Source organism: Anser brachyrhynchus (assembly GCF_964034855.1).
Source record: "Anser brachyrhynchus genome assembly, chromosome: 4".
In the NCBI taxonomy this organism is placed as follows: Eukaryota; Metazoa; Chordata; class Aves; order Anseriformes; family Anatidae; genus Anser; species Anser brachyrhynchus.
This window is the reverse complement of record NC_137698.1, coordinates 8867158-8893921: the sequence shown is the minus strand read 5'-3', so window position 1 is coordinate 8893921 and position 26764 is coordinate 8867158. Positions and strand designations below refer to the sequence as shown.

Genomic DNA, 26764 nt, shown 5'->3' with positions numbered 1-26764 from the left:
CATTTCACCAGACTTACAATGGGAAAATCAGAGTTTGGACATGAAGAATTGTGAGAAACACCTTTGACACGAGCTCCACTCTTGTGCCTCACCTTCTGCATGCTCTGTGGACCAGAGGGGTATAGTTAAGAAGCCGAGCAATTCCCATGCAGAGGCGTGAGATGCTCCACAAAAGCGCATTCCCCGGGCAGCTGTTGATAGCAGAAGCTTCGTTTACAGCAGACTAAAGCCTCCCAATTTTGTAGGAAATCAGCTAATAAACTGAAACAGATGTTGCATAGCCTGATAAGGGAAGAAGGTTGCTGTCTTTTCACTGAGCAAAGACAAACTGTCAGCCAAGACTGCTGAGTTTTAGGGTATGTGGGAGCAATAAATAGGTGGTACCTTGGCACTGTCAGCCTCTGCTAGGCCAGGGGACTGTAAATCTCGCCCCAGCATGCTGGGCTGTCTCCTGTATTGCACAACATTGTAGTCGTGGTGGTGTAGGGGAGAGCCCTCGTTCCCATCATTCATCTCCTCCACTTTTGCCATCTCTAGGTGCCTGTGGGTGTTTATGGAAGGCCAGAAAAATGTCTGATATTGTACTAATTCCCTAAATTTAACAAAATAAAAACAAGCTACTGCGAATATTACTAATCGAGAAAAAAGTAACTTCCTAGCACTACTTATCGTAGGCCACAGTGAGAACCACAACCATGAGCACAGCATGAATTCGCTACCAAGATAGTGCTGAAGAACTTGCAGAGGGGCATTATTCACTGAAATCTGCCTATTTAGTTGAGAGCAAATTCAGCAAGTGCGATGCTCTTTAGAAAACAGTAACGGAACCCTTAAAAAAAACAACAAATAGACAATCCTGAACCCCTTTATCAGAATGGAAGAGTAATCGCAATTGTAAGCTGTATCCGTTTCAACCTTCTCTTTCTGCCTGTGTTTATCAAGGATAGATAGCAAAAAACACCGCTGAAAGCAAAGGAGAGTCACTGCACTTATTCAATAACCAAACCCACAGTTGAGCCCCTCTTCTCAAGCATGACTTAATCTTTCCTGGCAGAGCCATCTTTAGGGATATCCTTTCACACATGAGGTAGCAAAATGTATCTCTAGCTCTGGCCAGACTCTAGGCATACTTCCCCAACCTCTTTTCTTTTTTTTTTTTTTTCTTCTCCATCATCCATTCTTTTTTTTTCTCTATTTTCCTTCACCTATCCAATATAATTTATTATTCTTGTAAGGAAGTAACAGCTCAAGTTGTGATTAACATAAAGGTGAAGATATGGGGAACATAATAATGAAAAATGCTGTCAGAAGAGGGAAAACAGTTTAAAGATACTACTTATTGAAGTCATTTAGTTGGCTAAGCATAAGCATGTAGGGTGTTTGTTGCATAGGTTATCTTTTGTTCTCACTCCCTCTCTTTTTTCAGTCTTAACTACTGTGGCTTGTAACACTCTTCCTTACTCCCAGTCCTGGCTTACTCACTGGTATGGGAGATATCCTGGAGCCTTGGACTATGGAAGTGGTTGTAGGGAGGTCACATATACGGTGTATCAAGCTTTATTTATTTATTTATTTATTTTTTCCTGCAGCAGAATTAAAATCCTTTTATTCCACAGTTCATTTGCTGAATTCAGCCTTTGTGTTATCCATAATTCCTCTGGTCAGATCACAAATGTGTTCTCAGTGCCCCCATTCAGATAATGCTGCTTGTCAGTTTTGAACTGAACACAAGGAAAAAGCTGATATGAAATCTGTCTTTGACAGATCTTCATGTTCCTTTTTGGATGAAGGAGTTGCTGTAGTTTTGCAATTAGGTTAATCTTTCTTTTTCTTTCTTTTTTCTTTTTTTTTTTTTTTTCCAACTACTTAGGTACACACGTCTCCTACCCTTCAGAAAGCTATGCCTTTACATTGCAACAATTAATACATGCTGACCAAACTAACAGATCGCTAAAGAATCCACTATGTTTTCCTGTCTCATCTGTTTATTAACACTGGGCAAAGGAAACAAACCTGTAAAGAATACCGCGAAGTCTTTAAAATAATAAATAACTCACATAGTAATGGGCATGATAACTGTTTTCTCTCAAATTTCTCATTTGATGAGACAGAAGCACAAACAACATAGTTCAAGTAACCCTGTTTTTTATATAAAGGCCATCACATGTTGCAAATTACACTTATTGTATCATCAGGTGTCCAGAGCTACTGCAATGCAATCACTGTGAGGTTACTATAGAGGCAATTGCTATGTCAACAAAGAAGCACAAGTATTCGTATAGAATAAAAATGAAAAGAGGTGCAGTTTTGGTACATTTTTGCCACCAAAATCTAGTTGCTTACTTCCACCTCCTCAAGTGCCGTAAGAGCAGGGTGTCTCCTGAGCTCACGTTGACTTGTTTGAATGCTAACTGCTTTTCAAGAAGGGATATTTTCCATGGTGGATAGGCTTGCCACTGCTGCTAATCCAGTTCCAAAAAAAATTGAGCCGGAGACATTTCCTTAAAAAAACACAGGAAAATTATTCAAAACAGAAGCCCGCTCTGGAGAATCCCAGAAAGAACATCAGAAGGAGCAACTTTGTTCCCAACCGAGGTAAAAGGTTGTCTTGAAAAACACCTGCCTGCGGGTCCGTATTTTGTTCCCCACCCTACCATTTCCTAAACTCTGTCAGTGAATTATGGATGTTCCGGTGATACCAAAGTAAGTTTAAGGTCTTCAAGGATCAAAGGTGGTAGAAAAATAGGCATCAATGTTATTTTAACTGGCACCTGACTTTAAGGGAAATTTCATTTCAAAAAACACATCCGTAAGTTATGAAGACATTTAGGTAGGATCAGTATCATGAATGCTATTTTTCTAAGTAGCCACGGGATAAAAAAGGCTCCATTTGTCCTCTTCATGGCCAGCTTACGCTAAGTGAACCCCTATTGCACTGCAATGTTAGAGCAACTCTTCTTATAACCTTGAAAATATCTTGCGACTTGTAAGAAACATCAAAAAGAAGAGTAACTGAAAAACCTGAAGGTAAATGATGTAACAAAACCTGCATTTAGAAATGTTTTCCCCGACTCAAATTCATTAGAGGTTGCATTCTTTCTAGAAGCCCTGATGATCTTTGAGCATTTTGATGCTCCTCTGTGATTTTTTATTGTCTATTATTTAATCTGACAGCCTTTTCTAACTTTTTAGTCGTAAAGTGGTAAAAAGGTTCTAGCTGGCACCTACACCTCTGTAACTGCGTTCCACCTAAGTGTATTTTTCTGCATTATGTTTATTTCATTTTAAGAACTCAAAGTAGAGCTTTTCTGATGTTTTATTATGGACAGCTGTTCTGTAAATTACAAAGGATTTTATAGACTATAAGAAGTGATTCACAGGCAATCTGCTTTCTTAAGATAACTCACTAAAGGTCTTTTCTCTAGGCCTCAAGGCTTGCAGGAAGAGTTTTGAATTTAAACAAGATTAAAGTTATGATAATAGTGTCCCATTATGAAATCTGTTCCTGGCAAGTTATACTGAGAAGGAGGAGTAAAGCTGTATGTCTTTGTTTATGATAAAGGCTTCCTTTTTCTTTTTTTTTCCACTTTCAATTCGTATGTCCCTTAATTCATGTGGCTGATCACAGTGATATGATAAAGCAAGTAAAAATGATATGTTATTCCTCTCTAAGAATAGTTTTATTTCTGTATTAGGAAAAGGTTACTGCATTTGGTCAATTTTTCTTTTAATCCAGTAATTGTTATTTTAAACAGATACCAATGACAGTTGCCTAAGAAGTATTCACTTAAAAAAAAAATGAGGATCTTTATTATTTTACTTCTAGTCATCTGGATCTTTAGAAATAATACTTTTTCATGATTCTTTCACAGACTGAAATCCAGAGCTTACTTTCTTAAAGAAATTTGCAATACCTGCCACCTCAGAGCTAGAGCAATACCTTCAAAAATCAACATTGGACCTGCACAGTCACTAAGCCATTGCTGCAGCCTCTACAACAAAAGCCTCAGTGCAGAGGAGAGTAACTGCAATCCTTGTGAAGCAGAACTCCCCAAAACGCAGGGACCTCAGGATCTCACCGCTTGGTGTTGTGCTTGCAGTGATACTGCCTTGGAGGGAGAATATGCATACAACATGTGCTGTGATGGGAGAGGAGAGATGCCGGAATTTCATCAGGATAGAAAACAAGATGGATCGGTGATCTCATCCCATACGGCAAGTCCTTTGTGCTAAACCTAAATGCAGGGCACAAATTAATTGCTATTTCTTACAGTTACTTCTGTGCATCCCATCCCACATATATCCTGTGTCTAGAGGCTCAAACACCACTGCTCCAGAGAAGTTTAAAGCCAGAGCAAGATGCTTCTCAAGTCTACCTCCACGTGACACCCAGGGAAAGACAAAAATACTCAGTTATGACTCCTACAAGAGAGCGCCTTTTTTAATCATCAATTATATCCTCACACTATTTTTATCTGCTGTGAAAACAGTCCTGCTGAGCTGAGGGCGAGGAATGTGGAGCACACTGTGAGCAGGCAGCTAAAAGCGACCGCGTGGCACTGGGAACCCCCAAGAAACAAAAAAACTGAACACGAACCAAAAAAATAACCTCGCTCGCCTCCATTCGCAACACCTAAAACAACAGGCTGTGAAAATGGTTTCATTAAAAAATAACAAGCGCACGCTCACCAGGGGATAGATCAGGGCAAACTGAATAAAAAATTCTTCAATCATTGCTGAAGTAGGTCAACCAGAATTAATTCAAAGGGCAAACATTCAAACCGAGCCTGCCCCCCCAGCCCGCCCCACCTCCCTGCTGCACGTCTCCCTGCCTGCCCTTTGACGAGGCCAGGTGGGGACCCGGACTGACTTATCACTTAATTCTGCAGAACATGCTCGCCACAGTGGGGCTCCTGCTCTCCTCCTGCACACCGACAGGCCGTGGGTTTCCTTCAAATTGCCACCGGTGTGGAGAACAGCAAAATCTGGTGGTGTCCAGGAGCACGGGCTTCAGTATAATGTAACGCAGAGCAGCACGGCTCCCTGGCTCACAAGACCAGCCCTAAAGATACCAACCCTAAGGACACTTTCCTGTGGGGCACCGGTCCTGCGAATTTCTGCCAAGAGACACTGATGCTGGCCTGGAAGCTACAAAAAGAAAGCAAGTTTCGGGAGACAGGAGCAGAACAAGAAAAGCCTGTGCAGCAGTTGCAAACCACAAAAGCCAAGCAGCCACATGCTGCCCTGTGCTGCTGGGATGGTGCCCTGGCAGGAAGTTTCTAGCCCAAGGATATCAGTCGGACCAGGACATCATTCCCTTGAGTTGACCTTCTGCTGGCGTGAAGCAGCTCTGATGTATTGTACGGTATTAATTGACTTAATGGCTTTCAGCTATAAGGTTTCTGTGCGCAGAGCACAAGCTGGCAGAGCACTGGAGGTTCTTCAAAACTTATTTATCTTGTGGCAATGGATTTTATGAATCATTATTTGGCTTTAAATCCCCTCTCTCTTCTCCCAGGTGAGCCATCATTTCATTTAGAGTAGGAGAGAATAATTCAGGTCATCACAGAAGTAAAGCTTATTTTTTTTTTTCCTTAGCTGACTGTAATAAAACACATTAACCTCCCCTTCCCCACCCCATCAGCCTTTTCAAACCTAACCTCACTGCCAAGCTTTGAAATGCAGGCAGGAAAGGTTAACTCTGGTGGGTGAGGTCTCTTAACTGCTTTATTCAACATCCGACTAATGAAACAGCTGTCAGCTCTCCCTCCTTTCCCTCCCGCAGCCCTAAAAAGCCAATTAACCCTATCCCTAGCAAAGTGCATCCTGACGGTACAGCAAAGATGCCTCACTTTTCCTTCACTGCCAGGGGTGGCACAGGCTGTCCAGGGGTGAGAGCGTAAGTTGTATCCAGATTTCAAGTCTGCAGAGGAGAGCTGGAAAGGATTTGCAGCCCTTTGGGCAACAACCAGCCTCCAGGCTCTTCCCATACCCTACCTTTTTAGCACAAAAAGGAGATGCTTCTTGGCTGCACTAGCAAGTATTGGGGTCAGACCCTTTAGTCAGGAGGCAAGAGGAATACCATAAAGCTCTGGTGCGCTTGGCGCTTCCCCCAGAAAGCACTTAAGGGAGCTGGGATGCTTACGATACTGTTTTTGGGTCGCCTGCATAGATGAATGCAACCACGCTCTAAAAAGTTAGAGGTTTTCTTCTCTGGGACAGAGACCCGTCCTTATACATCCCACTTAACTCACAAGAGCTGGGTTTTGCTCCTGCCGATGTCAACAGGGATTTTGTCCTTCGTCTTAGTGAGAGCCTTATCCGCTCCTCAGAGGGAGAAGCAGTGACCTATAAAGCAGCACAGACATGAGACGGGACTGCGAGCAGCCCTCCGTGGGGAGACAGCCCGGCGCCTGGGTGTTCGCCGTGCTCTTTTGTGGAGCCTCCATCAGCAGATAAGGGAGCGGCTCCGTGCTGCCTCCCGCGCTACGGCTACGTGCAGTCTTCCAGCGTGTGATTTCCAAGAGGCATATTTAAAAGCCTTACTGGGTTACTCCAAACAAGGCACTGAAAAAAGGCTGCCACTGTTCGCCTCGCAAGCAGAGGCCTGACATCAAGCCTTCACTCTTTTCCCTGCCAAGAGCTGCTGGGCTGCAGCGTGCATCCCCACAGTGCTCACCATGAAGCAGAAACTTCAGGGGCAACACCATTTACGTACCACGTCTCATCTTATATCACAGCCCTGGTCGTGCCGGTGCAATATAGAGCCATTGGAGCCCCCAGCAAAATTCAGCGCTTGGGATAAAGGGAGTCAGACTCTGTCGATGTGCTCGGGAAGTGATGGCTGACAGCATGGTTCACGCCAAACATCCAAGGCTGGTCTGGAGGTGATAGAGGGCATTTACACAAGCTCTTCTGTACAAGGCAAGGAGTGTGGATCACTTCATTGTGCTATTACAATAAAGAGATTATTATCAAAAAACATTATCCTAAGTTCTCATTTATATTTAAGAGCAATTTTGTCATTAATTGTCTGGGCTCCTCTTACTCCTTAATTCAGTATGTCCAAGGCCTGTTTCTATTTCATAACATTGGCATCCTTATTACACCCTTGGGTTACAATTTTCCAATGAGAATTGTCTAAATACAGGTGTTTTTTCTTTCTTTTTTTTTTCTACTCTTCCTGTGTAAAACGCTACTCTCAATTACCTGTGAGCTTGTCCCCATGGGGAATTTGTAGTACTAAGTATCTGCAAATTGAGACAAAGGCATCTATGTCTCCAATCACCCTCTCCAAGGAGGGCTTTCAGGCAGCCCAGCTAACCAGGAGAGGGGCTTTCTCACCCCTGCTCACAGAGTGGAGTGTTCCCCTGCCAAAGACCTGAAAGGATGGCTTTTTTTTTCCACCTTCCTAGCCTGAAAATAACAAAGCTGACAATTTGACATCATTTCTCACATTTCTGGCACCTTGATTTCTTGCTGACATTGCTCTACCTTAGAGAGTCTCTGCAGTATCTCCTGGCCATCAGAGAGACCTTTTCTTTTGCTCCTGCAACTTACACCTGCAAAGACTTTGGCATGCCAGAAATATTTCCTTGCTCAAATCTGTATTTGGAGAGGAGACTATACACCACAGTTGTTAATTAAAAACAAAGGAGTGGAACTATTACCCTTTTGTACTGTTTTCCCTTGCCAATTAAACATATCTGGAGGACTTTACAGTGCTGGTTTTAAAACACACATAAACGGAGCATCTGGACTTTGTCTTAATGAGATAAAGTTTGGTCTATGCTTTCTCAGTGGAATTATCTTTTCTGTGTAATTGGTAACAATGATTTCAGAGGCGAGCCCTTGTTCTGCCAACAGCGCTCTCTGAGAGGAAATGAGGGAGCTGGAGAAGGCAGGCTTTCCTTGGGATGAAAAGTTGTCTTTTGTCTAATTAGGAAAAAAAATCATCGTGGAAGAAAGTCCCATTCTTCTGACCTTTCAAAGTCTCCCCACGCTGCCGAACAAAATGCGTCCTCTTGTTAAGCTCCAAACCACATGATATTTGCTTCCCGAGACAGGCTTTGTAATGTCAGGCACAGAAGCTCGCGTTCCTGCTCCTTTAGAATATCCTGATACAAAATTTTTGGCAAACACCAGAAGCTAATACTTTATCCCCACTGCACTGAGTTATCAATCCAACTCTTGAGCAGGCAGAATGCCTATTCAACCGAGCGCTGAGAATTTGGAAGAGATGCCTATAAATCTTTTGTGAAAAGTCCAGCCTTTTGATCCCACGGAGGAAACAAGATCTCAGCTGGCATTTAAAAAACGGTCTCTCGATGTTTGCTTTGCAGAGCTGAGCTGGAAAATATCAGCGGCACAGACTTCTTGCTGGAAGTAAAAGGAGTATGAGTGGGACTTTATTGCTGCTCTGAGTAGAGGAGATAAAGCAGACTTTTCCCCTATCACGTACTTTGAAGTGAAAGGGAGCAGTCAGTTGGGGTACATGGCAAGGGCCTGCTTCAGTACCATCCTCCAAGTCATTAGTTACAGCTGGTGCATAGGAAGGGAGACAAATCAATTTCCTAGCACTGCTTCGAGTTCTGATTGCCAAATCTTTTTTTTCTCACTTCTATCTACTATTCCTCCCATTTGGGGGGAGCCTTTCCTTACTCTTCTTTGCTTACCTTTTACATTTTTTTTTTTTATTTTTGTCAGAACAAAATGAGCGAAAAGTGAATCCCTTAAAAGTGAAAAGGCAGAACACACAACGTTATCTCCTTAACAAAGTGCAACATTTGGGTACCCTGCTCCTCTTTCTCTGCCACACAGCTGGCCTATCTTCGGAGACGCTTGGCTCCGTAAGGTTAATGATGCTTGTTTGTGCTGGCATGGGTAGGGAAACCTGCCAGATGCCAGAGGAAAGCTAACCGATGTGTTGCACAAACACACAGGGAGACAGTCACAGGTAGCATCACTACAGGGGCACAGACTGCACCTGGGCTGGGGTAATCCCGAGCTCAAACACAAGCTGGGTGCTCAAACACAGAATAGACTGAGAGCAGCCCTGAGGCTGCCCACGTCAGAGGGGTTGGAATCAGACCGTCTTTAAGATCCCTTCCACCCCAAACCTTTCTATGATCCCGTGACTCTATGATAGACGAGCCAGGCAGTGCTTATCTGACACTGATGTGACTGGTGCCCACCTCGGGCACCCCCACTACACGCAGTCTTTTTCTACCTTCCCACAAGCCCTAGGATGATTTTTTTCAAGAAGGACTCAGGACACTGGTGCTCCGCCACAGAAGGGACAGGATTTTACCTCCCATCCCTTTATCTTCTCTAGGGGTGGCTAGAGTTAAGCCAAAACTTGCCTGAATGCTTGCCAAGCTCTTCTTTCTAACGTGCATTGTACTACACCTGCCTATCTTGAACTATATTGCCCAGGTTTCTAGCTTTCTTAGGACTTTTCAGTGCACTGTGTTGGACAAATCGGCTCCCTTTGTGCCAACAGTCACCTCATTCCTCCCCCTCCCTACTCACGGTGTGTTTAACAACACCTGCTATGGGTTTGAACCCTCCAGCTACACTTCAGCAGCCTCCTCCTACGGGGGCAAAGCTAGCAGCCTTTGTACGAGACCTTGCATTCTCTTTTCTACCTGTAACCTCAGTCATCTAGTTCCCTCTCTTAATCTCTGAACAGATCTAACTTTACCCTCACCCTCTAGTCAACAAATTTCATTAACAGACTAATAATAACAACCACCACACCCAAACCTTTAAAACAAGGCATTTAAATATAGATATATATCCATGTTCCAATCAGCCAGCAATTTTCTGCATTGCTTTCAGTATTATTTTTGTTAAGACAGTCAGAGACTGAGCAAATCGAATGCAGTAGTATGCTAATTCAGTAAAACATCATAAATCTGTTTTCCTACCATGGAGACTGAATTCAGTGGCCACCAGATAATTCCTGCCTCCATTCTTGTCATTTAAAAAGTCTTTTCAGTTGACAACTGTTCTCATTTAATAGATAAGGTTGTTTTCAGTGACAATCTATATATATTTTTATAGTAACTCTGGTACTGAGTTTTTTAGAAATCTCAGATGAATGCCATCTGGTCCCAGTGATTTATTGACATTTAATTTCCTGAGTTCTTCCTTTTTATACACACACACACACACACATAAAAATACATATATAGAGAGAGATTTTTTTTCTGAAACATCTGTCAAAGAGATGGCACCTTTACCCTCTGGAATTCTCCCACTTCAAGTTTATTCATCATTCTCAGTGGCAAAGACCTAGGAAAAGAAATCGTGGAAAGCATCCGCAACATTCTTACCTTCTCTGATTACTCCCTAATATCTTGAGGGACCTGCTGACTTCTGTGACTTGCTGATCCTGATACACTACAGCATGAGCTCGTTATTTCCTTTTGGCTATACAGACCTTCCCTATTCTCATCATTTCCGATGAGTTCCCATTTAATACTTGTCTCCCAATACATTTTATTTCGTACCATAAACATGCAAACAGAACCTAAGCCAAATTTCCATTTTTAACACTGCTTTCAAGGCTGAGATTGATTATATATTTTCTAATGCAACTTTGTTTCTTGTGTCTTGGATGATATGCCCAGCACAGTAAGAAATCAAAGCATATATTCTCCATATGTGTGAACATGTGTAAGGAAAATCTCAAAATTTTGTTTCAGCACCGTGGCCTTCTATTAACAGTAGGCAATGAGAATATCCTTTTTCATTAGAATATGAATTACTTATGCATATTTTATTATATAGTATGAATTAATTATACTGCCATCACCATACAAAAGGTTGATATTAGTTGCCTAAACGTAGGTATCTAATGCCATTTGAGATGCTCTGTTTTACAACCTACACATCCACTGGGCTGGCAACAGATAATAACCTAGGGGGAAACGCACCATTTTTGTTTTACGTAGTATTTAGAATGCCTTTTTTCAAGAAGCAAGATCTGCCCTTTAATTGGAATACATTAGAAAGGTAACTTTCAAGTCATATTTAGCAGACCAAAGCAGAACATTAGTACAAAAAAACCAAAACCAAACCAAACCAAAACAAACAAAAAAAACCCACACTGATTTATGACGTCCCTATTAAGTCCCCACAACTCAACCTCTGAATCTGCCAAATCTTTAGGTCTCTGTAATTTGCTACATTTCCCACTCAGTAGCACTAGTGACACCAGGGGACACAAATATGTGCACAGCCATTTTGGTGACAGGGCTCCTGATAAGGTTGGTAATTGCTGCCCCAGGCTAACTAGTGGACTTCTGGAAGGAGAGACTGCAGTGAGGGGCCAAAACGACACTTTCAGAATGAGTTTGCTGTGAAACTCTTGCTGTAGATCGCTTCTCAATAAGACTGATGGGCTGAATTCATTTTCAAATATTGTCTTAGATCTCAAAAAACAAGAGGTTATCAAGATGAATACTGCCTATACAATAAATGAAATACATAATGATGCTTTGAAGAAAACCTGAGAAATTAAGAACTATCCCATTTATTCCACAGAGATACCCCTTCAGATTAATGAAACCAACTGGATGTACAAACTAACCGAGCTTATTTAAAACAGTAAGAACTTTTAAAGTTCGCTCTTCGTCATAGATACTGTTTCTGTTATTTGTACTTTATTCAGCTGAACCAGTGAAATGAGGAACATTATATAACACTTACTATTAGAATCGAGATCTAAACTCATAGATGCTGGATGAACTTCTGTGTAGCATAGATGCAAACTCAGGTGCCAGATGTATAATCCTTGTTTTTTCTCAAAAGCCTTTTTTTTTCCCCACTCAAAAGAAAAAAAAAAAAAGTGAAGAAAAAAGACTTATTTTATCTCTCAGTTTTCTTCATCTCCTGTCTCTGTCATCACTCCTATGCACTGTCATCTCTGAGCTGCTCCATCTCTGCCTGTACAGGAGCTTGCTGCTGACTTCGAGTTCTTGCAGCATGCCTGGGGGCTATGCTCCCATGCACACAGGTCTTACTCTAATGAAGATTTGGGATTCAGTCAAGGTGCACTCCCAAATCTTAGAACTGACCAGTGCTTCTAAAGCTTAGCTACATCCAATTAAATCTGCCTAGTAAGCACCAAAGCAAATGAAGGACTCTTTATCTTCACAGTAAGTAGAAGGCAAATTCTTTCTAAAAGCAGTAGCTTTAAATGATGCACTTCCTTACCAAATTATCTTTAAAACACAGTTGTTGATCACACAACATTTATTTTTAGCTGTGCATAAGCAGAGCACTGTGCTATGTTTAGAGAAACAGGGCAGAAGAGCAGGGCAATGCCACCAAAGCCAGGGCTCCTGATCCTTCTGCAAGCAGAAGAACTTTGCAGGAAAAAAATAAATACTGGAAATGTAGGAATGCTAGCTATAGTCCTCGGGAGGAACATTTTAGGAATTCAGTGACCATGCTGAGACCACCAAACCTACCAAGCACCACAACATCTCACCAATCTCATGGTTGAAGACTGTGTGACACAACCTTAAAACAGCTGTGTCAGCTGGCTGTGCAGTTATGCTACTGTGCCTGATCTTGGATCCCAGAGAAGATAAACTACCCAACTGCAGCAATTTTTCTCTTGTAGACAGAGGCTGATTATCTTTAGTAATCATTACTGCAAGTTATTGAGATTCCCAACAAAGCACCTGCACTAAATGTTGCGTTGTCTGCATCAAAGGTAGCAAGAGAACTGGAGGAAAAAATCTTACGTTGTTATACATTAACTCCTTAACCGCTTGATTCACATGCTTCCACGTAAACCCTATGTAAGTTCTAGCAGCAGAAATCTGCGTAACTATGGTGTTTAACCATATGCATTTTGTCCAGAGTAAATGAAAAATATTTTTAACAAGTGTTAACAAAATCTAAAAATTCCTGGAGAATGAGACCATCAAACAAATTACCTGCCTTTCTGAGAGAGAGAGAAGCATCATGTTTTCCAGTGGTTGCAACTATCAATAGGGCTCTGCCTAGAAGTCAAGATGCTAACCTGAACTGCTGAGCAAGTCAGACCAGTCTATTTAACGCAATAAAAGAGAATTTTCACCCAAGCACAGTGTATAAGAAGATTAGGTTAGATAAAGGATTGGTGAGAATTGCGAACTGGCCTCTTTGGGGATTTTGCAGCTGAACGTTTGGGATCAGGACTGAACAGGGGAAGACTTTCACCTTGAGTTAAGGCTTTAATTATTGATCTCTTAATATTTGCCTGTCCCCCTCATGTTAGTGTCTCAAGGTGAGAACTGCCATCTAGGATTGCTCCATTTAATGCGATGAGCAGTGTCAAGGCTGTATTTGCTCCTGAGGCACACGTGAGGTGACAAGCTCCAGCCGGGTTTTGCTGCACAGACCTCAAAACCCCAGCTAGACCATTACATCTGCTGTCCTCCCTGTCTGGGCTGCAAGAGAAGACAAAAACTGAAACTAAATCAATCAGGTAGCAAGAAAAACTAAATAAAAAGTCCAAGAAAAACATAAAAAGGGATATTTTAGCGAAACAGTGTAGTTTCAAATACTTGGTCAGGAAGAGAAACCCTTGGAAAATGCCCTCTGAGACACAGCACTGCAAAACTAGGAGAGAAGCAAGCCCAAGGGAGCACCCAAATGAGCTCCTGCTCACCCTTTTTCCGCTCGCTCCCCAAGCACTGCAGGTCTCAGAGGAGCCCTGGCCTGGGTGAGCTCTGCCAGGGGCAGGCGGTTTTTTGCCATCACATCCTGGCTCCCCTGGGCCCGCTAATGGTCCGCGGCCACAGGAATAATGCGATTTGTCAGGAAGGGGACAAATGCTGCAATAACAGTGTCCACCCCAGCTCGGGCAGCGGCACGGTTTAATTGTCCCTGCAAGACACCCTTGGTAGACTTACGCTTTGGAAAGCATAGTGGGGAAAGACATTATTTGCCTGTCCTTTATTGAAAATTTCAGGAAAACCAAATGTTGTGGTCCCTGGAGACTTCAGCAAGAAACTAAGTGACAGGGAAGATAAATGCTTCCTACTGCCAATGACATACCCAACATAGAGATAGAGAGAATATTTTCATAACTTTGTGCTTTAAATGCCTTTATTAGAGAAACAAGATTTATGCTTCTGGCTCTGAGGGAGGGCAAGGGAAACTTAAACTGTACAAGGAGGTGTGTACACATGGATGCGTGTATGTGCATATCAAATCAGGCGCAAGGAAGGCAAGAGGATTAAAGATAAAGTAATCTACCTCTGAACAGAAAGGCCCTCCCTGCTGTTCTCAATTTTCTTGACTTTTGTTCTCGTTAGAACCTCCAAAATATTGTAGAGTGCAATTCAACATCCTGTGATTGAAGCCATATCCTCGAAGAAGAACCAGTCTAGCTTTTTCTTTTATAGTTGTATCAAAAATAAGGTGAGTAGAGGACAGAAAAAGTAGGTGTGATTCTTCAAGTAGTTTTTCGTGTGTGCGTGTTATATGCAAAAACTAAACGCATTGTACATACTGAAACAATTATTATTTTCCAGGCATAAGCCACTGATAGCAATTTTGAAGCAAAATAATTATCTTAACTTCAGTTACCCTTTGACCGGTAAAGAGAAGAGAATCAGGGCCAATGACATCCATTCTGCCTATTAGTTTAGGCATAAATGTTAAGTACAATCACTGCCAAGGAAATGACTTAGAGAAGGAAAAAGCGAAGCACAATCCAAATCCGGTATTTTTTTTTTTTTTAAAAGGCTCCTTGAAATGTGCAGACTATGCAAAGACAAATGCACAAAGAGAAATATAGGAAGCATTTCTAAATACAAGGTTTAAGGTGTTTTCTAGAATCAGTAAAAATATAATAAAGACGGAGCTTATACTTCTAAAAACTTGCATGTGATTCATGTCTGTGTTTAAATCCTTTGGGGTTTCAGTTCTGTTTATACCTTTAAAGGTGTGTTTAAAATCCCTGCAGGGACACAGGCAGAAATAGCTGGGTTTCTTTTCCCTCAGCAGCTTGATAAATGAGCATTTGTTAAGTGAAAAAATCCTGCAACATAGGGCAGTCTCTCTGTCCTATATTCCAACAGGCTTCCCATGTTGTAACAAATACGAACTTATTATGTGGTTGAAAGCAAGCCAGCCTGGAGAAGATGTTGCTATCTTTAAAAAAACAACAAATCACTGTAGACTAGATTGTAGTTCTGTGATCTGCTCGGAGAAAGTGGCAGGGAGCAGCATCAGACTGGGGGGCAAGCGATGCTCCACATCAGGCTGCAGCTGGCTCAGTGGGGAGGGTGCATTTCTTCACCCTGTCCTGTGGAGCATGTTACTCCTTCCTCAGAAGCTATGCAATGAGTATTCGAGATGGGCAGGTATGGATTTGCCCATCCCACATCTGCCCCTTTCCTCTGCCAGTCTGTTTACTTGCCCCAAGAGGCACTCGGTGGATTGCTCCCATCCTTTATACCACAGCCAAAGTCACCACCTGCGAAGAGAGGAATGAACCCGGTGGGAGGGCTGGGCAGGGTGAAGGTATCATTTCTAGGTCTAGGGACATTGCTTTCCTGGTACAGGGGTAGGTGCATGGACATCATGCACTCGCACACGATCTTCAAGGAAACAGCACTGCAAAAGCAGTAAGGATGTGGCAAATCATTTCCAGCCTCTGAATATAAAGAAGCTATTGAAATTTGTAGTTGAAAGTTGAGATGCCTTCTATGGCATTTACTTTTTCCACTTCTGAATGCAGCTTTGCACCCACTGCGTGCTGAATGGCCACAGGTATCCCACGGGCTTTCCCCAAAGGCCACTTGACCACAGCTTGGCTTCTGGATTCAGCAGGCTTAATGCAGTGAATATTGCACGACTAATTCTCATGCTCTCACTTTGCAGGAGATAAAAAAGTTTAATATCATGATTCATATTCAGATGAGCCAACAAGCATAAAATGTCAAAAGTTGGATCTTTGGGGGTTAAAAAATAATGTGCCTGCATACCCAATCAGCAACTGAAGTCTCCTGCAAATTTGTCTGTATTGGACAGTAGCTTTTTTTCTGCATTAGTCTCTATATAGGGAAAAAAAAAAAGCAACAACAAAAAAAAAAACCCTACTGTTACGTACTTTGTTGATTGCTCTGTACTAGATGCATGAAATCATACACTAACCCAGATTTACTCAGATTCTTATATATAGCTGAATTCAGCCCAAGATTGCCTGAAACCGCACCAAAGCTTCCTGAAAGCTCTACACAACAGAGAAAACCATTCATCAAACTGTGGCCGAGTTCTGAGCTGATAATGAAACCCTAAAATGAGGCAGTTTCATGTTTAAATTTGAAATCAATCTACTCATCCATCCTCCTTCTCAGATATTTCTGGAGAACAAATCACTGATCATCCACTTGCTAACCTGTAAATTATATTCATTTGTGTTGCCCTAACAGAATTCCAGCAGACTGTGTCATTTTCTCTCCCCAGCATCCTTGCAGATCAATACATTCGGCTCGGGCATACTGAGCAGCCTGTAATGTACACTGAAGGCTGAAGTGGCCAGCAGTGAAGATCAACACCTGAAATGCAAGAACTTACCTGGCTCCAGCCTTGCAAAGAACACATGGTACCTATTCCCAAAACCTAAGGGCAACTGGAAGTTCCTATCCTGCATTCCTGCACGCTTTTCCTACATTTTTTGCCACTGCCTGCAACTCAACTGGACCAGCACTTTGCTTTGAGGGCCTTGCCCACATCCCTTTCTTTGCCAATACACAAAGTGTTTGCTGCTTTCCAGCAGGAGAAACCAAAAATGAGCCTGGCTGAAGGGTTTGCAGAAATGGATTTGGTTCCCTGTAACTATGCACGGAATTAGGGCTTCACTGGCTATTGTCAGCCTTCCCTCCATTACCCTTGTGGGAATTGTAAGGCTACTGTGACCTCCTGCAGAAGTGCTTCATCTCTTCAATATGCTGAGAAGACATTATGCCTTTAAACACAATTGCATTCGCACAGTATGTGCTCCTCTATTTCTGCATCAGTCTCTGCCTGATGCGAACATGCCTTCTCTTTAAGGTTTCTTCCAGAATTTATCGGGTTGTTATTACTTACACTTATTTCCCTGCTAAGATTTGGAGCTGCTCATGGGCAGATCATTCCGCAGATAAAGTGAGGAAGAGATTAAATGTGATTTCTTTATCTAAGGAGTGAAGTCTGTATGAATGATATAACGTACCTCAGACATTTTGGTGGCCAAAAGAATTATACAGATTTTATAGCAGCATGAAGATAAAATTAATTAGGTCTTTTTGCATGGTATCTGTTATGAAAGCAGCTAAAATAGTTTTGTATATTTAGTATGAGTTGAACAAATGTCACTTTCATGATTTTTTTTCCTTCTCCTTTCAGTCAGTATCCTTTTATTTTCATTTTTATAACCTGCTAAGTGCATCCCGCTGTATTCAGAGTTCAGCATGATGGGTTTCATATTTAGTGGAAAATGAACAATCCGTACCCTGAAGATTCCAATTATTTGGTTCTCTCAAAGATCTTCCTTTGGAGTATCAATGCAGAGGACAGAAAGTGAAGCCAGAAGAAAGTCAGAAAAAAATACATATTTTTTTCAGTAAAATGTTGTTTCAGAAGGGGAGGCTTAAAATCTGCAGCTTCACAGCTAAAAAGAAGCACAGTAAGAGCAAAAGGTTGTTTGAGGAAATCTGCATTTTCACAGATCTGCATAATTATCAGGACAGTTTTATTGCAGTTCTAATTCTGCTAGATGTGCTTGGAGGGAAAAATAAAATAAAATAAAGAGATCGTGCTTCTCCTCCAGCCGTGCTTCTCCTCTACTCTGCACAAATGACTATGTTCTTTCAGAAGAGTATCAGAAAACCTGCAATATTACCCTTCCTTGTCCTCATGACCTTTTGGTGAGGAATGTAAATTTAACTCTCTTCCTACCAGGAAAGGACTTCCTCCAGCACCTAGTTGTGGTCCTGAATTAAAGTTATTTTTTAAATCATAAGCGCATCTGTTAAAACACGTTCAAATGCAACACTGACCACAGGATATGCCTAGATCCTACAGGATACTGACTTCCCAATAATAGATCCGGAGACTTTAAGATGTTAACCAGAGGACAGTTCAAGGCTCTGTGTTCCTGGTTTTTCTGCCACTTGTTCACTGGAAGTGAAATTTCAGATGCTTTTATTTACTACCTAAAGAGTTAAGGGCACAGATTGCTCTTATTTGGAAAGCTTAGGCTGAGAGTTTGATAAGAGCATGAATCCCCCTCAAGGTTCAAAGTACTTACAATTTGTTTTCCTCTTTCAAATACATTCTCCTTCTGGATTCAGATGTCTTCAAGCTCGAGATGGATTTGACTCCAAAACAAACCCACCCAGTGCCACCTGTAAGACCTGTTCAGAGTTTTTTCCATTCTGATTTTCACTGCACTGATGTTTCCAGCCAAGCAGGCTGGCAGCTGCAGGTTATGGCTAAGACAAAAGAGATGAAACAGCCCAGGAACTCCAGATCAGTTGATAATAAAGACCATGTGGTATCCAAGACAATGAAAGGTTAGCTCCTGTTTACTGCAGAAGTACTTTCCAAACCTTCTATTTTCCAAGCCTTGGACCAAACTACCATTTCATGTCACAGAACCAGGAACAAAATGGTCAGGACACCACAAGACAAGCTATTCCTAAATTATATCAGTCTGTGTGAAACCAGGAAGAACACAAACTTTCGTATTGGAAATGTATTTCTACTAAAATGGTTCTCAAAAGCCACTTTTTTTTTCTGACCTTACAGATTTAGATATTCAAACAAATGTCTGATGAGCTTTGGGATCTTGGCGAGGCTTTACTGGCCCTGTAAGTTACCTAAAATTCTTCTACATCTACAAGAACAACCACAATAGGACTAAAATGAGGAGCCACAGGCAAGAAACAGCCCTGCTATATACATTCTCTTTGCTAAGCTTCCTTTCCAACGCCCCTCAATGCAGACATACAATCAACTTTGGAAAATAAACTAAGATCCACCATTTCCCTTTGACACTTTTCAATGCAGGTAGGAGCACTTTGCTGTGGTACCCGCCAATACACATTTGTTGTCATCTTTGTCATGTTATCCAAGTAACATCGGAGCACGGATTGTCCGCAAATGGCAATGACAAAGATTGCAATGTCAACCAGCGTACACAGAGAATGCTGCTTCCTTCTGAAAGGGTTATTACCTGAATTACTTGCTTTGGTCTTGTTTCAGCGTAATAACCTGGTGGAAAAGAGGGAGGAAGAAATGTAATGAAAAGGAAAGAAACTGGAGACCAAACAACCAAAGGTCTGAAATGTTCCTTTGGACAGAGGTATGATGCATGGGAACAGAGTGTATTTACAGCCTTCCGAGGCCTGTCTTTTACTACAACAACAGGGACATCGTTTACTAAACAAACACCAGCTGCCTATAGATCTTTGACACCTGACCATTTAACCAGTTCAAAAAGCTTCATCAAACACAGCCATCTATTAAAGAGTAAAAGCACAACTTTCAGAGCTAAGAATTAGGGGGAAAAAAACATTATGGATCGTTTCTCTCGAAAATATGGGAAATAATTTGGGGACAAGCATTTCTTTTCTTCCTGTGCACACTACATCAATCTGTCAGAGTTGTGTGCAGGGGGAAGGGAACGCTTCTCTTGTTTCACCTGGGAAACTACACCCAAAACAAGGATGGTTGTTTCTAAAACACACACGCATCAACACACTTCCTCAGCTCCTTCACTTGGCAGGCCAGCCTTGACGTTCCCAAAGCCTTCCTTCGGGTGCAAAGCCAAATGAAAAAATTAGAAGTGAAAACACACTTCTGCTCACTTGGTTTTCCATTCTCACCTGTACGTATTCATTTCATGCACAACGTGGATCACGTAGCAGTTCTGTAGCATAAATGTAAGCAAGTAATCACACCGAGCGGTTCAGAAGTCCATGCTCCAGCAGGCAGGAATGACGGTATTACTGCATTTGGGCAGCACAGACTGCTGGAAAGTCTTCCTAGCAGCCAGATGGGCCACGTGTGATCAGCACTCGCCCAAAAGTGTCTTTAGCCCCGGAACCAAATTCTTCAATACTGCTCTGTGAAGTAGCTAATCACAGCACGGCAAAAGAAGTAGAAACTACCTCTTCCTCTCCAGAAAAGAAGGGGCTTTCAGGACCAGGCTCTGCATGGTCCAGCCCTGCAAGCTTTGTCTTCTTTCTAGAGCTGCCTCAATGGCAGCATCTACTGCAAGAAGAGCTGCGAGATCAGAGCTCTGTAATCTCCTCCAGGTGTCCATTACAGCGTCCATCCTGGATGGAGGTTGATTGCTCTTCAAAGAAAGTTCACAGGGTGGACGGAAGAGTTGTGAACCACGCTGTACGATCTGGGGGCACACAGTGTACACACCAGTGTTAATGGAGCGTCAAGACCTCTGCAGCCATTTATCACTGCCCTGTAAATCTGCAGCTGCTTTCCAGAACCATTATTTATTCAGGAAGGAGATCCTAAAACTTCTGTTCACAACTGCTTAAGGTTTAGCTGGAGAGCAACCTTGGAAGAGAAGACCATTACAGTTTAAACGGAAACAGAAGGGCATTTGCCCATTGCCCACTCATTTATTCATTTCTGCCTTGCTGACTTCGGCTATTTTTGTTTGCAAAAAGTTCGCTCCCTGTCGGACTGTATATCTTTCTACTTAACTCAAAATAAAGTAATTGACTTTTCTTTGCAATTATGTTGTGTTTTGAAACCAGTGCACAGTCCCCAAAACAGCAATATTTTTGAGGTTTACAGCATTTTAATCCTATCACTCAGCCTGGACAAGGTGAGTTAAATCCAGGCAGGATGGTAGGAACTGCTGTGAAACGCCTGGAGTTTCTTCCTATTTCTCCTTTACTGCAGGACAGGAAGAATTTGACAGTACAGGTTTTGGTTGTGCATATGATTCCTGCTCTAGCTGTTGTGCACACAGACCAGTAAGGTGCCCTGAGTGTGAGACAGGACAAATCTCTGTGTTTTCCCCTACACTACCTCGTCCACCTACCCTGTTAGTGGGGCAAACTACACGTTAGAGTTCAGGAAGGATGCAGAAGGTATATAGCAGATCTAGTGAGTGTGACCTGACCCTTGGGAATCACTAGAAATAGATGTCACCCTTCAGTCCACAAGCAAGATCTAGGAATGATCTTAGCGCATTCTTTCAACAGGCATCCAAATGGATTTTAATTGCTTTCTGTGCAGACCTGACCACTTCTCCAGACAATCATTTTGGTGGTTAATTATTCTCCTTTTTTGAAAGACTATTTGGGAAATCTACCCAAATCTCCTTTCCTGTAATCTCAGCCCCCTTCAGCCTTGTCCCACAAGAACACAGAGAGATGTTTAATCCCTTCTTCTTTGTAGCATTTTTTTTTCCAGCTGCTTAAGCACATATATGTATCTAATCATCAGAATTGGCATGGAGATTAACGAAAGTAAGTGAACTTTGAAAATCTTCTAAGTATAGACAGCCCCGAGTTAAAGAATGGGATAGCTGTGAGCACAAAATGATGTGCTATTAAAACAAACAAAAAAAAATAATGTCTAACAGATAAGCCTAAGGCGTGGGACTCATGGGACAATATCTCCTGCAACATCTTATCATCTTTTTAGCTTGGACTCACATTATAAGGGACAGAAATATTCAGAATATGCTGAGGTTTGAGAGTGGTCAAGAGTACGTGCCATGAGCTGTACAGTAACATACGGTAAGCAGAAAGAATTGAGCTGATTTGTTGCTTTAGAGAGCCAGAACTAATAGAGACACAATTCACATTTTGGGAGAACGGCCATGTGAATCATCAAATAGAGGAAGATAAAAATCCATGAGCTATTGTTTGGAGGTGGTAATGGGAATTGCTTTGGGGATTACATAGCATTGCTACAGTAACTGGCAATACATTTCTTTCATAAGCAACTACCATGGGAGACAGTAGCTCCTTTTAATATTACACTCCGAGCTAACATACAGCATCCCTGTCACAGGCCATGTACTCTTAAGGAGAGATAATGTCTCCTGTAGGTTACTCTACACTGCCAGCCATAACTGCAACCACGATCTTCACCACAGCTACTGAAACATTAAAATAACTCCTGTAAACCTCTACTTCACTCTGTTACCTGAACTCCAGGCTCAACTTAAATTTAATAATTAACGATTAACTCAACTTAAAGATTTAACATTTTCCCTTCCTTCTTTCTCCTTCCCCTTTGCCTAGTTCATTTCATCAGGTTGCAGACATGATGAAGCTGCGTGGCCACGTGCCCCCAGAGCAGCAGCTCTGCCACACAGGCTCATTTTCAGCCCATTTGCTCCCCAGCTATTCTTTTGCTCAGCTCTCAATTGGGGTGTTCAAAGCAAGAGCGAAGCCAAGCGTTTAAGGCATTTTATAAGCTCTCAGACTGAAAGCTTGACGTATCTCTGTGTCATCTCGTGACTGAGCAGAATTCTTTAGCTTCGTGTGCCTGAAGTCTAATAGAATTGCTTTCACACGGCTGTCTGTCTTCCATAAACTTCTTTAAAAAGTGCACTTTCTTCTACCGACTTCATCTTTTCTGACCGCAACCCCTGGTAACAGTCAAATTCCTCCCTTTGTGCCCAGAAATCTTCCTTCACAAAACTCTGCTCTGGAGATGCAGTTGAAAATGACAGTCATTTATCTGGTGTCATTTCATTTGGGAGTGCCGTGCCCCCACCTGTCAAAACTAAGCCTCTTTACCACGGTCCCTTCAGAGGCTTCCCGGGGCTGCTCTGAGATGCCAGGCTTTTGTTTCACACTCACATCACCTCCGGAGCTGGCTGAACTTCATGGTGCAGCTGGCTCGCCAGACCCTTGGTCGCCCTGCCCCTCTGGGGTGCCGAGCATTGCCCAGGGGTGCTGTGCATCCTCCCAGTCCGCTGCAGTCACCCCAGCTGCCTTTCACTATGTGCTTCCGCACTGAACATACATGCACCAGAAAAGTCCTTTTATCCACCTTCAGCCATTTCGTCTTGTCCCCAGACCCACGCCAGCCTTTACCTCCTGGCTCCATTACCAGCTCTTTCTCTTTTAAATAAACTTCGCAGACTTGCCCTTGCTCTCCCGTGCCCCCTTTCCCTGCCAGCCTTTCCATCTGGCACCCTCCTGGCTGCCCAGACTCATCAAGAAGCCCTCACTCATCCACATTCGCTGGCCAAATGTATGGGTGAATAAATAAATGATTTAAAGGAGTTTGGGCAGTCAGAAAACTGCCCGTTGCCCTCCGGTGTTTGCCAGAACACATCTGATTTTTCCCTGACAGTAAAATGGCCTGGGGGAGAAAAGGGCAGCTTTAAGGTGAAATAAGATGGGGAAGGGCTGAGGTGTACGTTTAGCAATGAGTAACACAGAGCGCTACTATTTCCTTTTAACTGAGACTAATTGCTGAAATTAGGGCTTGCTGGAGGATAGTTCTCTAATGGCAGGGAAAAAATTATGTGAATCTGATGCTTGAGATTTTGGCAGAGATCTTTTGCCTTAATTTATTTAGAAGTATGTAAAATCAGAAAGCCATCCAACGGAGGCTAGTGACCAGAGCACATGTGAAGGAAAATAACCACAGCTGGGAAACGCTGACAAATGTCTGCTCTCCTTAATTGACTCATTTTGAGTCATTTTCGTTCGCTTGTTTATTTTGTAAAGTGCAGGTGGATCAAGAGCAAATTGGGTCAGAAATGAAGGTGAACAGAACAAAGATCAAGGGAAAACTTTGGCTTGTTTTAAAAGTTCCTGTTTGAAACCATTTCCACGTTCTCCCTCCAGAAAGCAGGACAGACCTCTAGCTAAGGAGTTAACATGACGGGAGGGCTGACAAAAATTGGAATACAGCCTAAGCAATTAGTAGACTGTCAGTAATTGGAATTAAGTAATCAACTTCAACCACTACGAGAATGTACTGTGGGGAACACTCTTCCATTGGCAAGGAGATGAATGGGATAATTGTACATTTTTTCCATCTCTAGCTGCTATGATTCGACGGCAGAATAATCCATGAGCGATTGAATGTCTGTAATTCAACAATGAAATACCAAGATCAATATTTAATTCACAATTCTCTTACCTTTTTTTTTTTTTCAAATCCACTTTAAGCTTATTAATGCTTTGAATGCATTAAAAGGCTCTTACTCCTCCTGGGTGAGTGCATCTGAAGCAGCGTGCTGCCTACGAGGGCTCAGTTTGCGGTACGTACTGACTCACACTTCTGCCTCGTGTATATATTGTGATTAAAAAGCACGGTGAAGAAAAGAGCAAGGAAGCACTCGAATCCCAAGACCCATCCTCAGCTGCAGCCATACGTCACTTGAGCCGCGCCACTTAACAATGGTGTGGCGCTGAGCAAATGGCACGGCAGCGTTTACTTACCTCGCAGTGCTGCAAGGCTTAATGAAGGTGAAATTGCAGCTGCTCCTTGCAAAAGTGGCTGAGCAAGAGAGGAGGGGAGCAGGATCCAGCCCCAGCTCCGTATTCCCAAGGACATCAGGCTTTTTTTGGGCAGCGTGCCTGCTGCCGGCTCCAGCCCTGGGGGAGCACAGCACACCAGGCGCGGATGCAGTTGGTGCTTCGACCCTCAGACGGTGCTGGGGGGCCAACGTGCTGCTTTAGCTCCAAGGCTCGGGACGAATGCTGGTGCTGTGCTCCTGTTACAGGGCAGCCAGCCTGGCTGCTTCCCCCAAAACAGCCCTCACAGAACAAAAACGAGCTCAGGACCCTGCTGATGACAAGAGCCCTCTCAACCAGGCGTCCAGCCCAGGGACAAGGAGCCTGTAATCAAAACACTCCTTGTGAAGAGAGGCACGCATGAAATATTAATTTCCCAGATTGCCTACATTTGCATAGTAATGAAAAGTTCATCCTCTTGGCCCACTCTGGCCCTGGTTAATGCTCCTTGCATTGTACCTGAGATCGGGGGAAGAAAGGAGAGGAAAGTCCACGGAAAATCCTTTGGAAATGACAGCCCTAATGGAGCTTCTCTCTGCCACCGGCAATTTAATCCAAACCTTAAGGCAGAGTGTTGCAGCAATCTGTTAAGAAAACATTCTCTAAAATAGGATTACTCCTAATTTCAATTAGGTCCTAACCTTTTTTTTTTTTTTCTCTCCCCCCCCCCCCCCCCCCCCCCCCCCGTTTTTCTTTTTTTTGACCTCTCCCCACCGCCTCTGGAGTCAGAGGCCTTGCAGCAAGGCCAGGATGTGCTCCAAAGAAAGCTGCATTGTAAATTGTGGATTTCACAATGGAGATATAGCTGACCTTCTTAACTGATGCGCTGCTTATGACAGTTCAATTAGTCCAGACGAAGACCTACGATAAAATCCTGCTATCTCTCTCTCCACGGGCTCTCAGGAGAGAACGCGCTCTGGCTTCACATCGTGCATGTTAATGCAGCAAGTTCCTTAATTACTGCTCCAGCAAGGACAAGCAGCAGCTCTCTGAGTTTGCAGTTTTTCCCCAGCACTGCAGAAAAAAAGAATCATGACTGCCAGTAGCTGAGCAGAAGCATAGGCAGGAAGGTGCTAGAGACGAATCAAGTCCTGAGGTAGGACTGAACAGTCTGTAAGAAGTTCAGACCTTTAGGTTGTTGCTGGTAAGAGAACATCCCCTCTGTAAAGGGGGTAAGCACAGGAAAGCAGCACAGCCAAGCCCTGTCTGCTCTTGCACATTTTCAAGGACCTACAAGTAGTGCAGGAGACTACAAAGTAACGTTGCAATCTTTTTTTCTTATGCAAAATCAGCTCCTCGGAAGCGCACACGGCTGCTGATGGTCACAGCCCAGGTAGGCTGCCCGTCCGGTATCCTTGTATGGTGGATCCTGCAAATTCTGAGCAATGAGATATTTCTGGTAGCTGCCGGTCAAAATTTAACGTTCTGCTTCAGTAACTTTTCTGGTTTAGATTTGTGTTGGTGCAGCTGAGCAAACCCACAAAAACTCCCGGACAAATATAGAAGCATTATTGATTTCTTCGAGGGCAGGCTCTTTTTGGGATAAGCTCGCACAAAAAGAAAGCGGCAATCTCAGCACATACCTTGAAGTGCTCAGCAAAGGGCACCCTCAGTGCCTGTCTGCTCTCACCCGATAAAGCGTTTGCATATGTGGCAGCCAGGCACTTGTTAGTACAAGAGGATTCATAATGGAGTTCCAGGGGATTATAAACCATAATAACCTCGTAAGTGAGAGTTTCAGTGTAATCAGTGCAAGACAAAAGCACCACATAACGTCAGAGGATGGGCCTTATGTTTATTAAAAGATGGGGAGCATTGGAAGAAATACGATTTGTGAACTTTAAGGTTCAGCTTGGCACCATCTAGTTAAGACAGTCATAGAAAATCTCTCCTATATTGACAGGATTCAATAGCTAAAGGCACAGGCACATCACTCTTACTAGGCAAGAGGAAAATCAATCTTACTAGGCTCTGGAAATCAATGGGGTATATATGTGGGAGCAGGATGGGCCAGAAAAATACGAAAAACCTGCAAGAAGCCTGATATCTCCAAAGATGCCAGGAGTTGGTGACACCCGGATGCTCTTCAGAGGCCACTGAACCTTCCCACTCTCATGAGTGTAGAATATGGAAAAGGAAAAGAAAATTAAAAAGGATTCATACAGAGTCCTTTGTGTTTTTCCAGGAGCGGTCCTGGTATGCCCAAGGTCACACTGCTGACCTCCTGCTGTCAGCAATGCAGGTTA

At 42.9% G+C, this 26764-nt stretch overlaps 1 protein-coding gene and 1 long non-coding RNA gene across 6 annotated transcripts in view; both read right to left on the bottom strand.

The window, feature by feature from the left end:
- Positions 1 to 26764, bottom strand: part of UNC5C (unc-5 netrin receptor C) — a 250298-nt gene that overhangs the window by 123199 nt on the left and 100335 nt on the right. The window lies entirely within an intron of this gene.
- On the bottom strand, positions 1577 to 25177 carry LOC308194773. Its single transcript, XR_013950855.1, has 2 exons — positions 19229 to 25177; positions 1577 to 15484 (listed from the first exon to the last, which is right to left on the bottom strand). It is a non-coding gene; the product is annotated as an uncharacterized lncRNA (long non-coding RNA).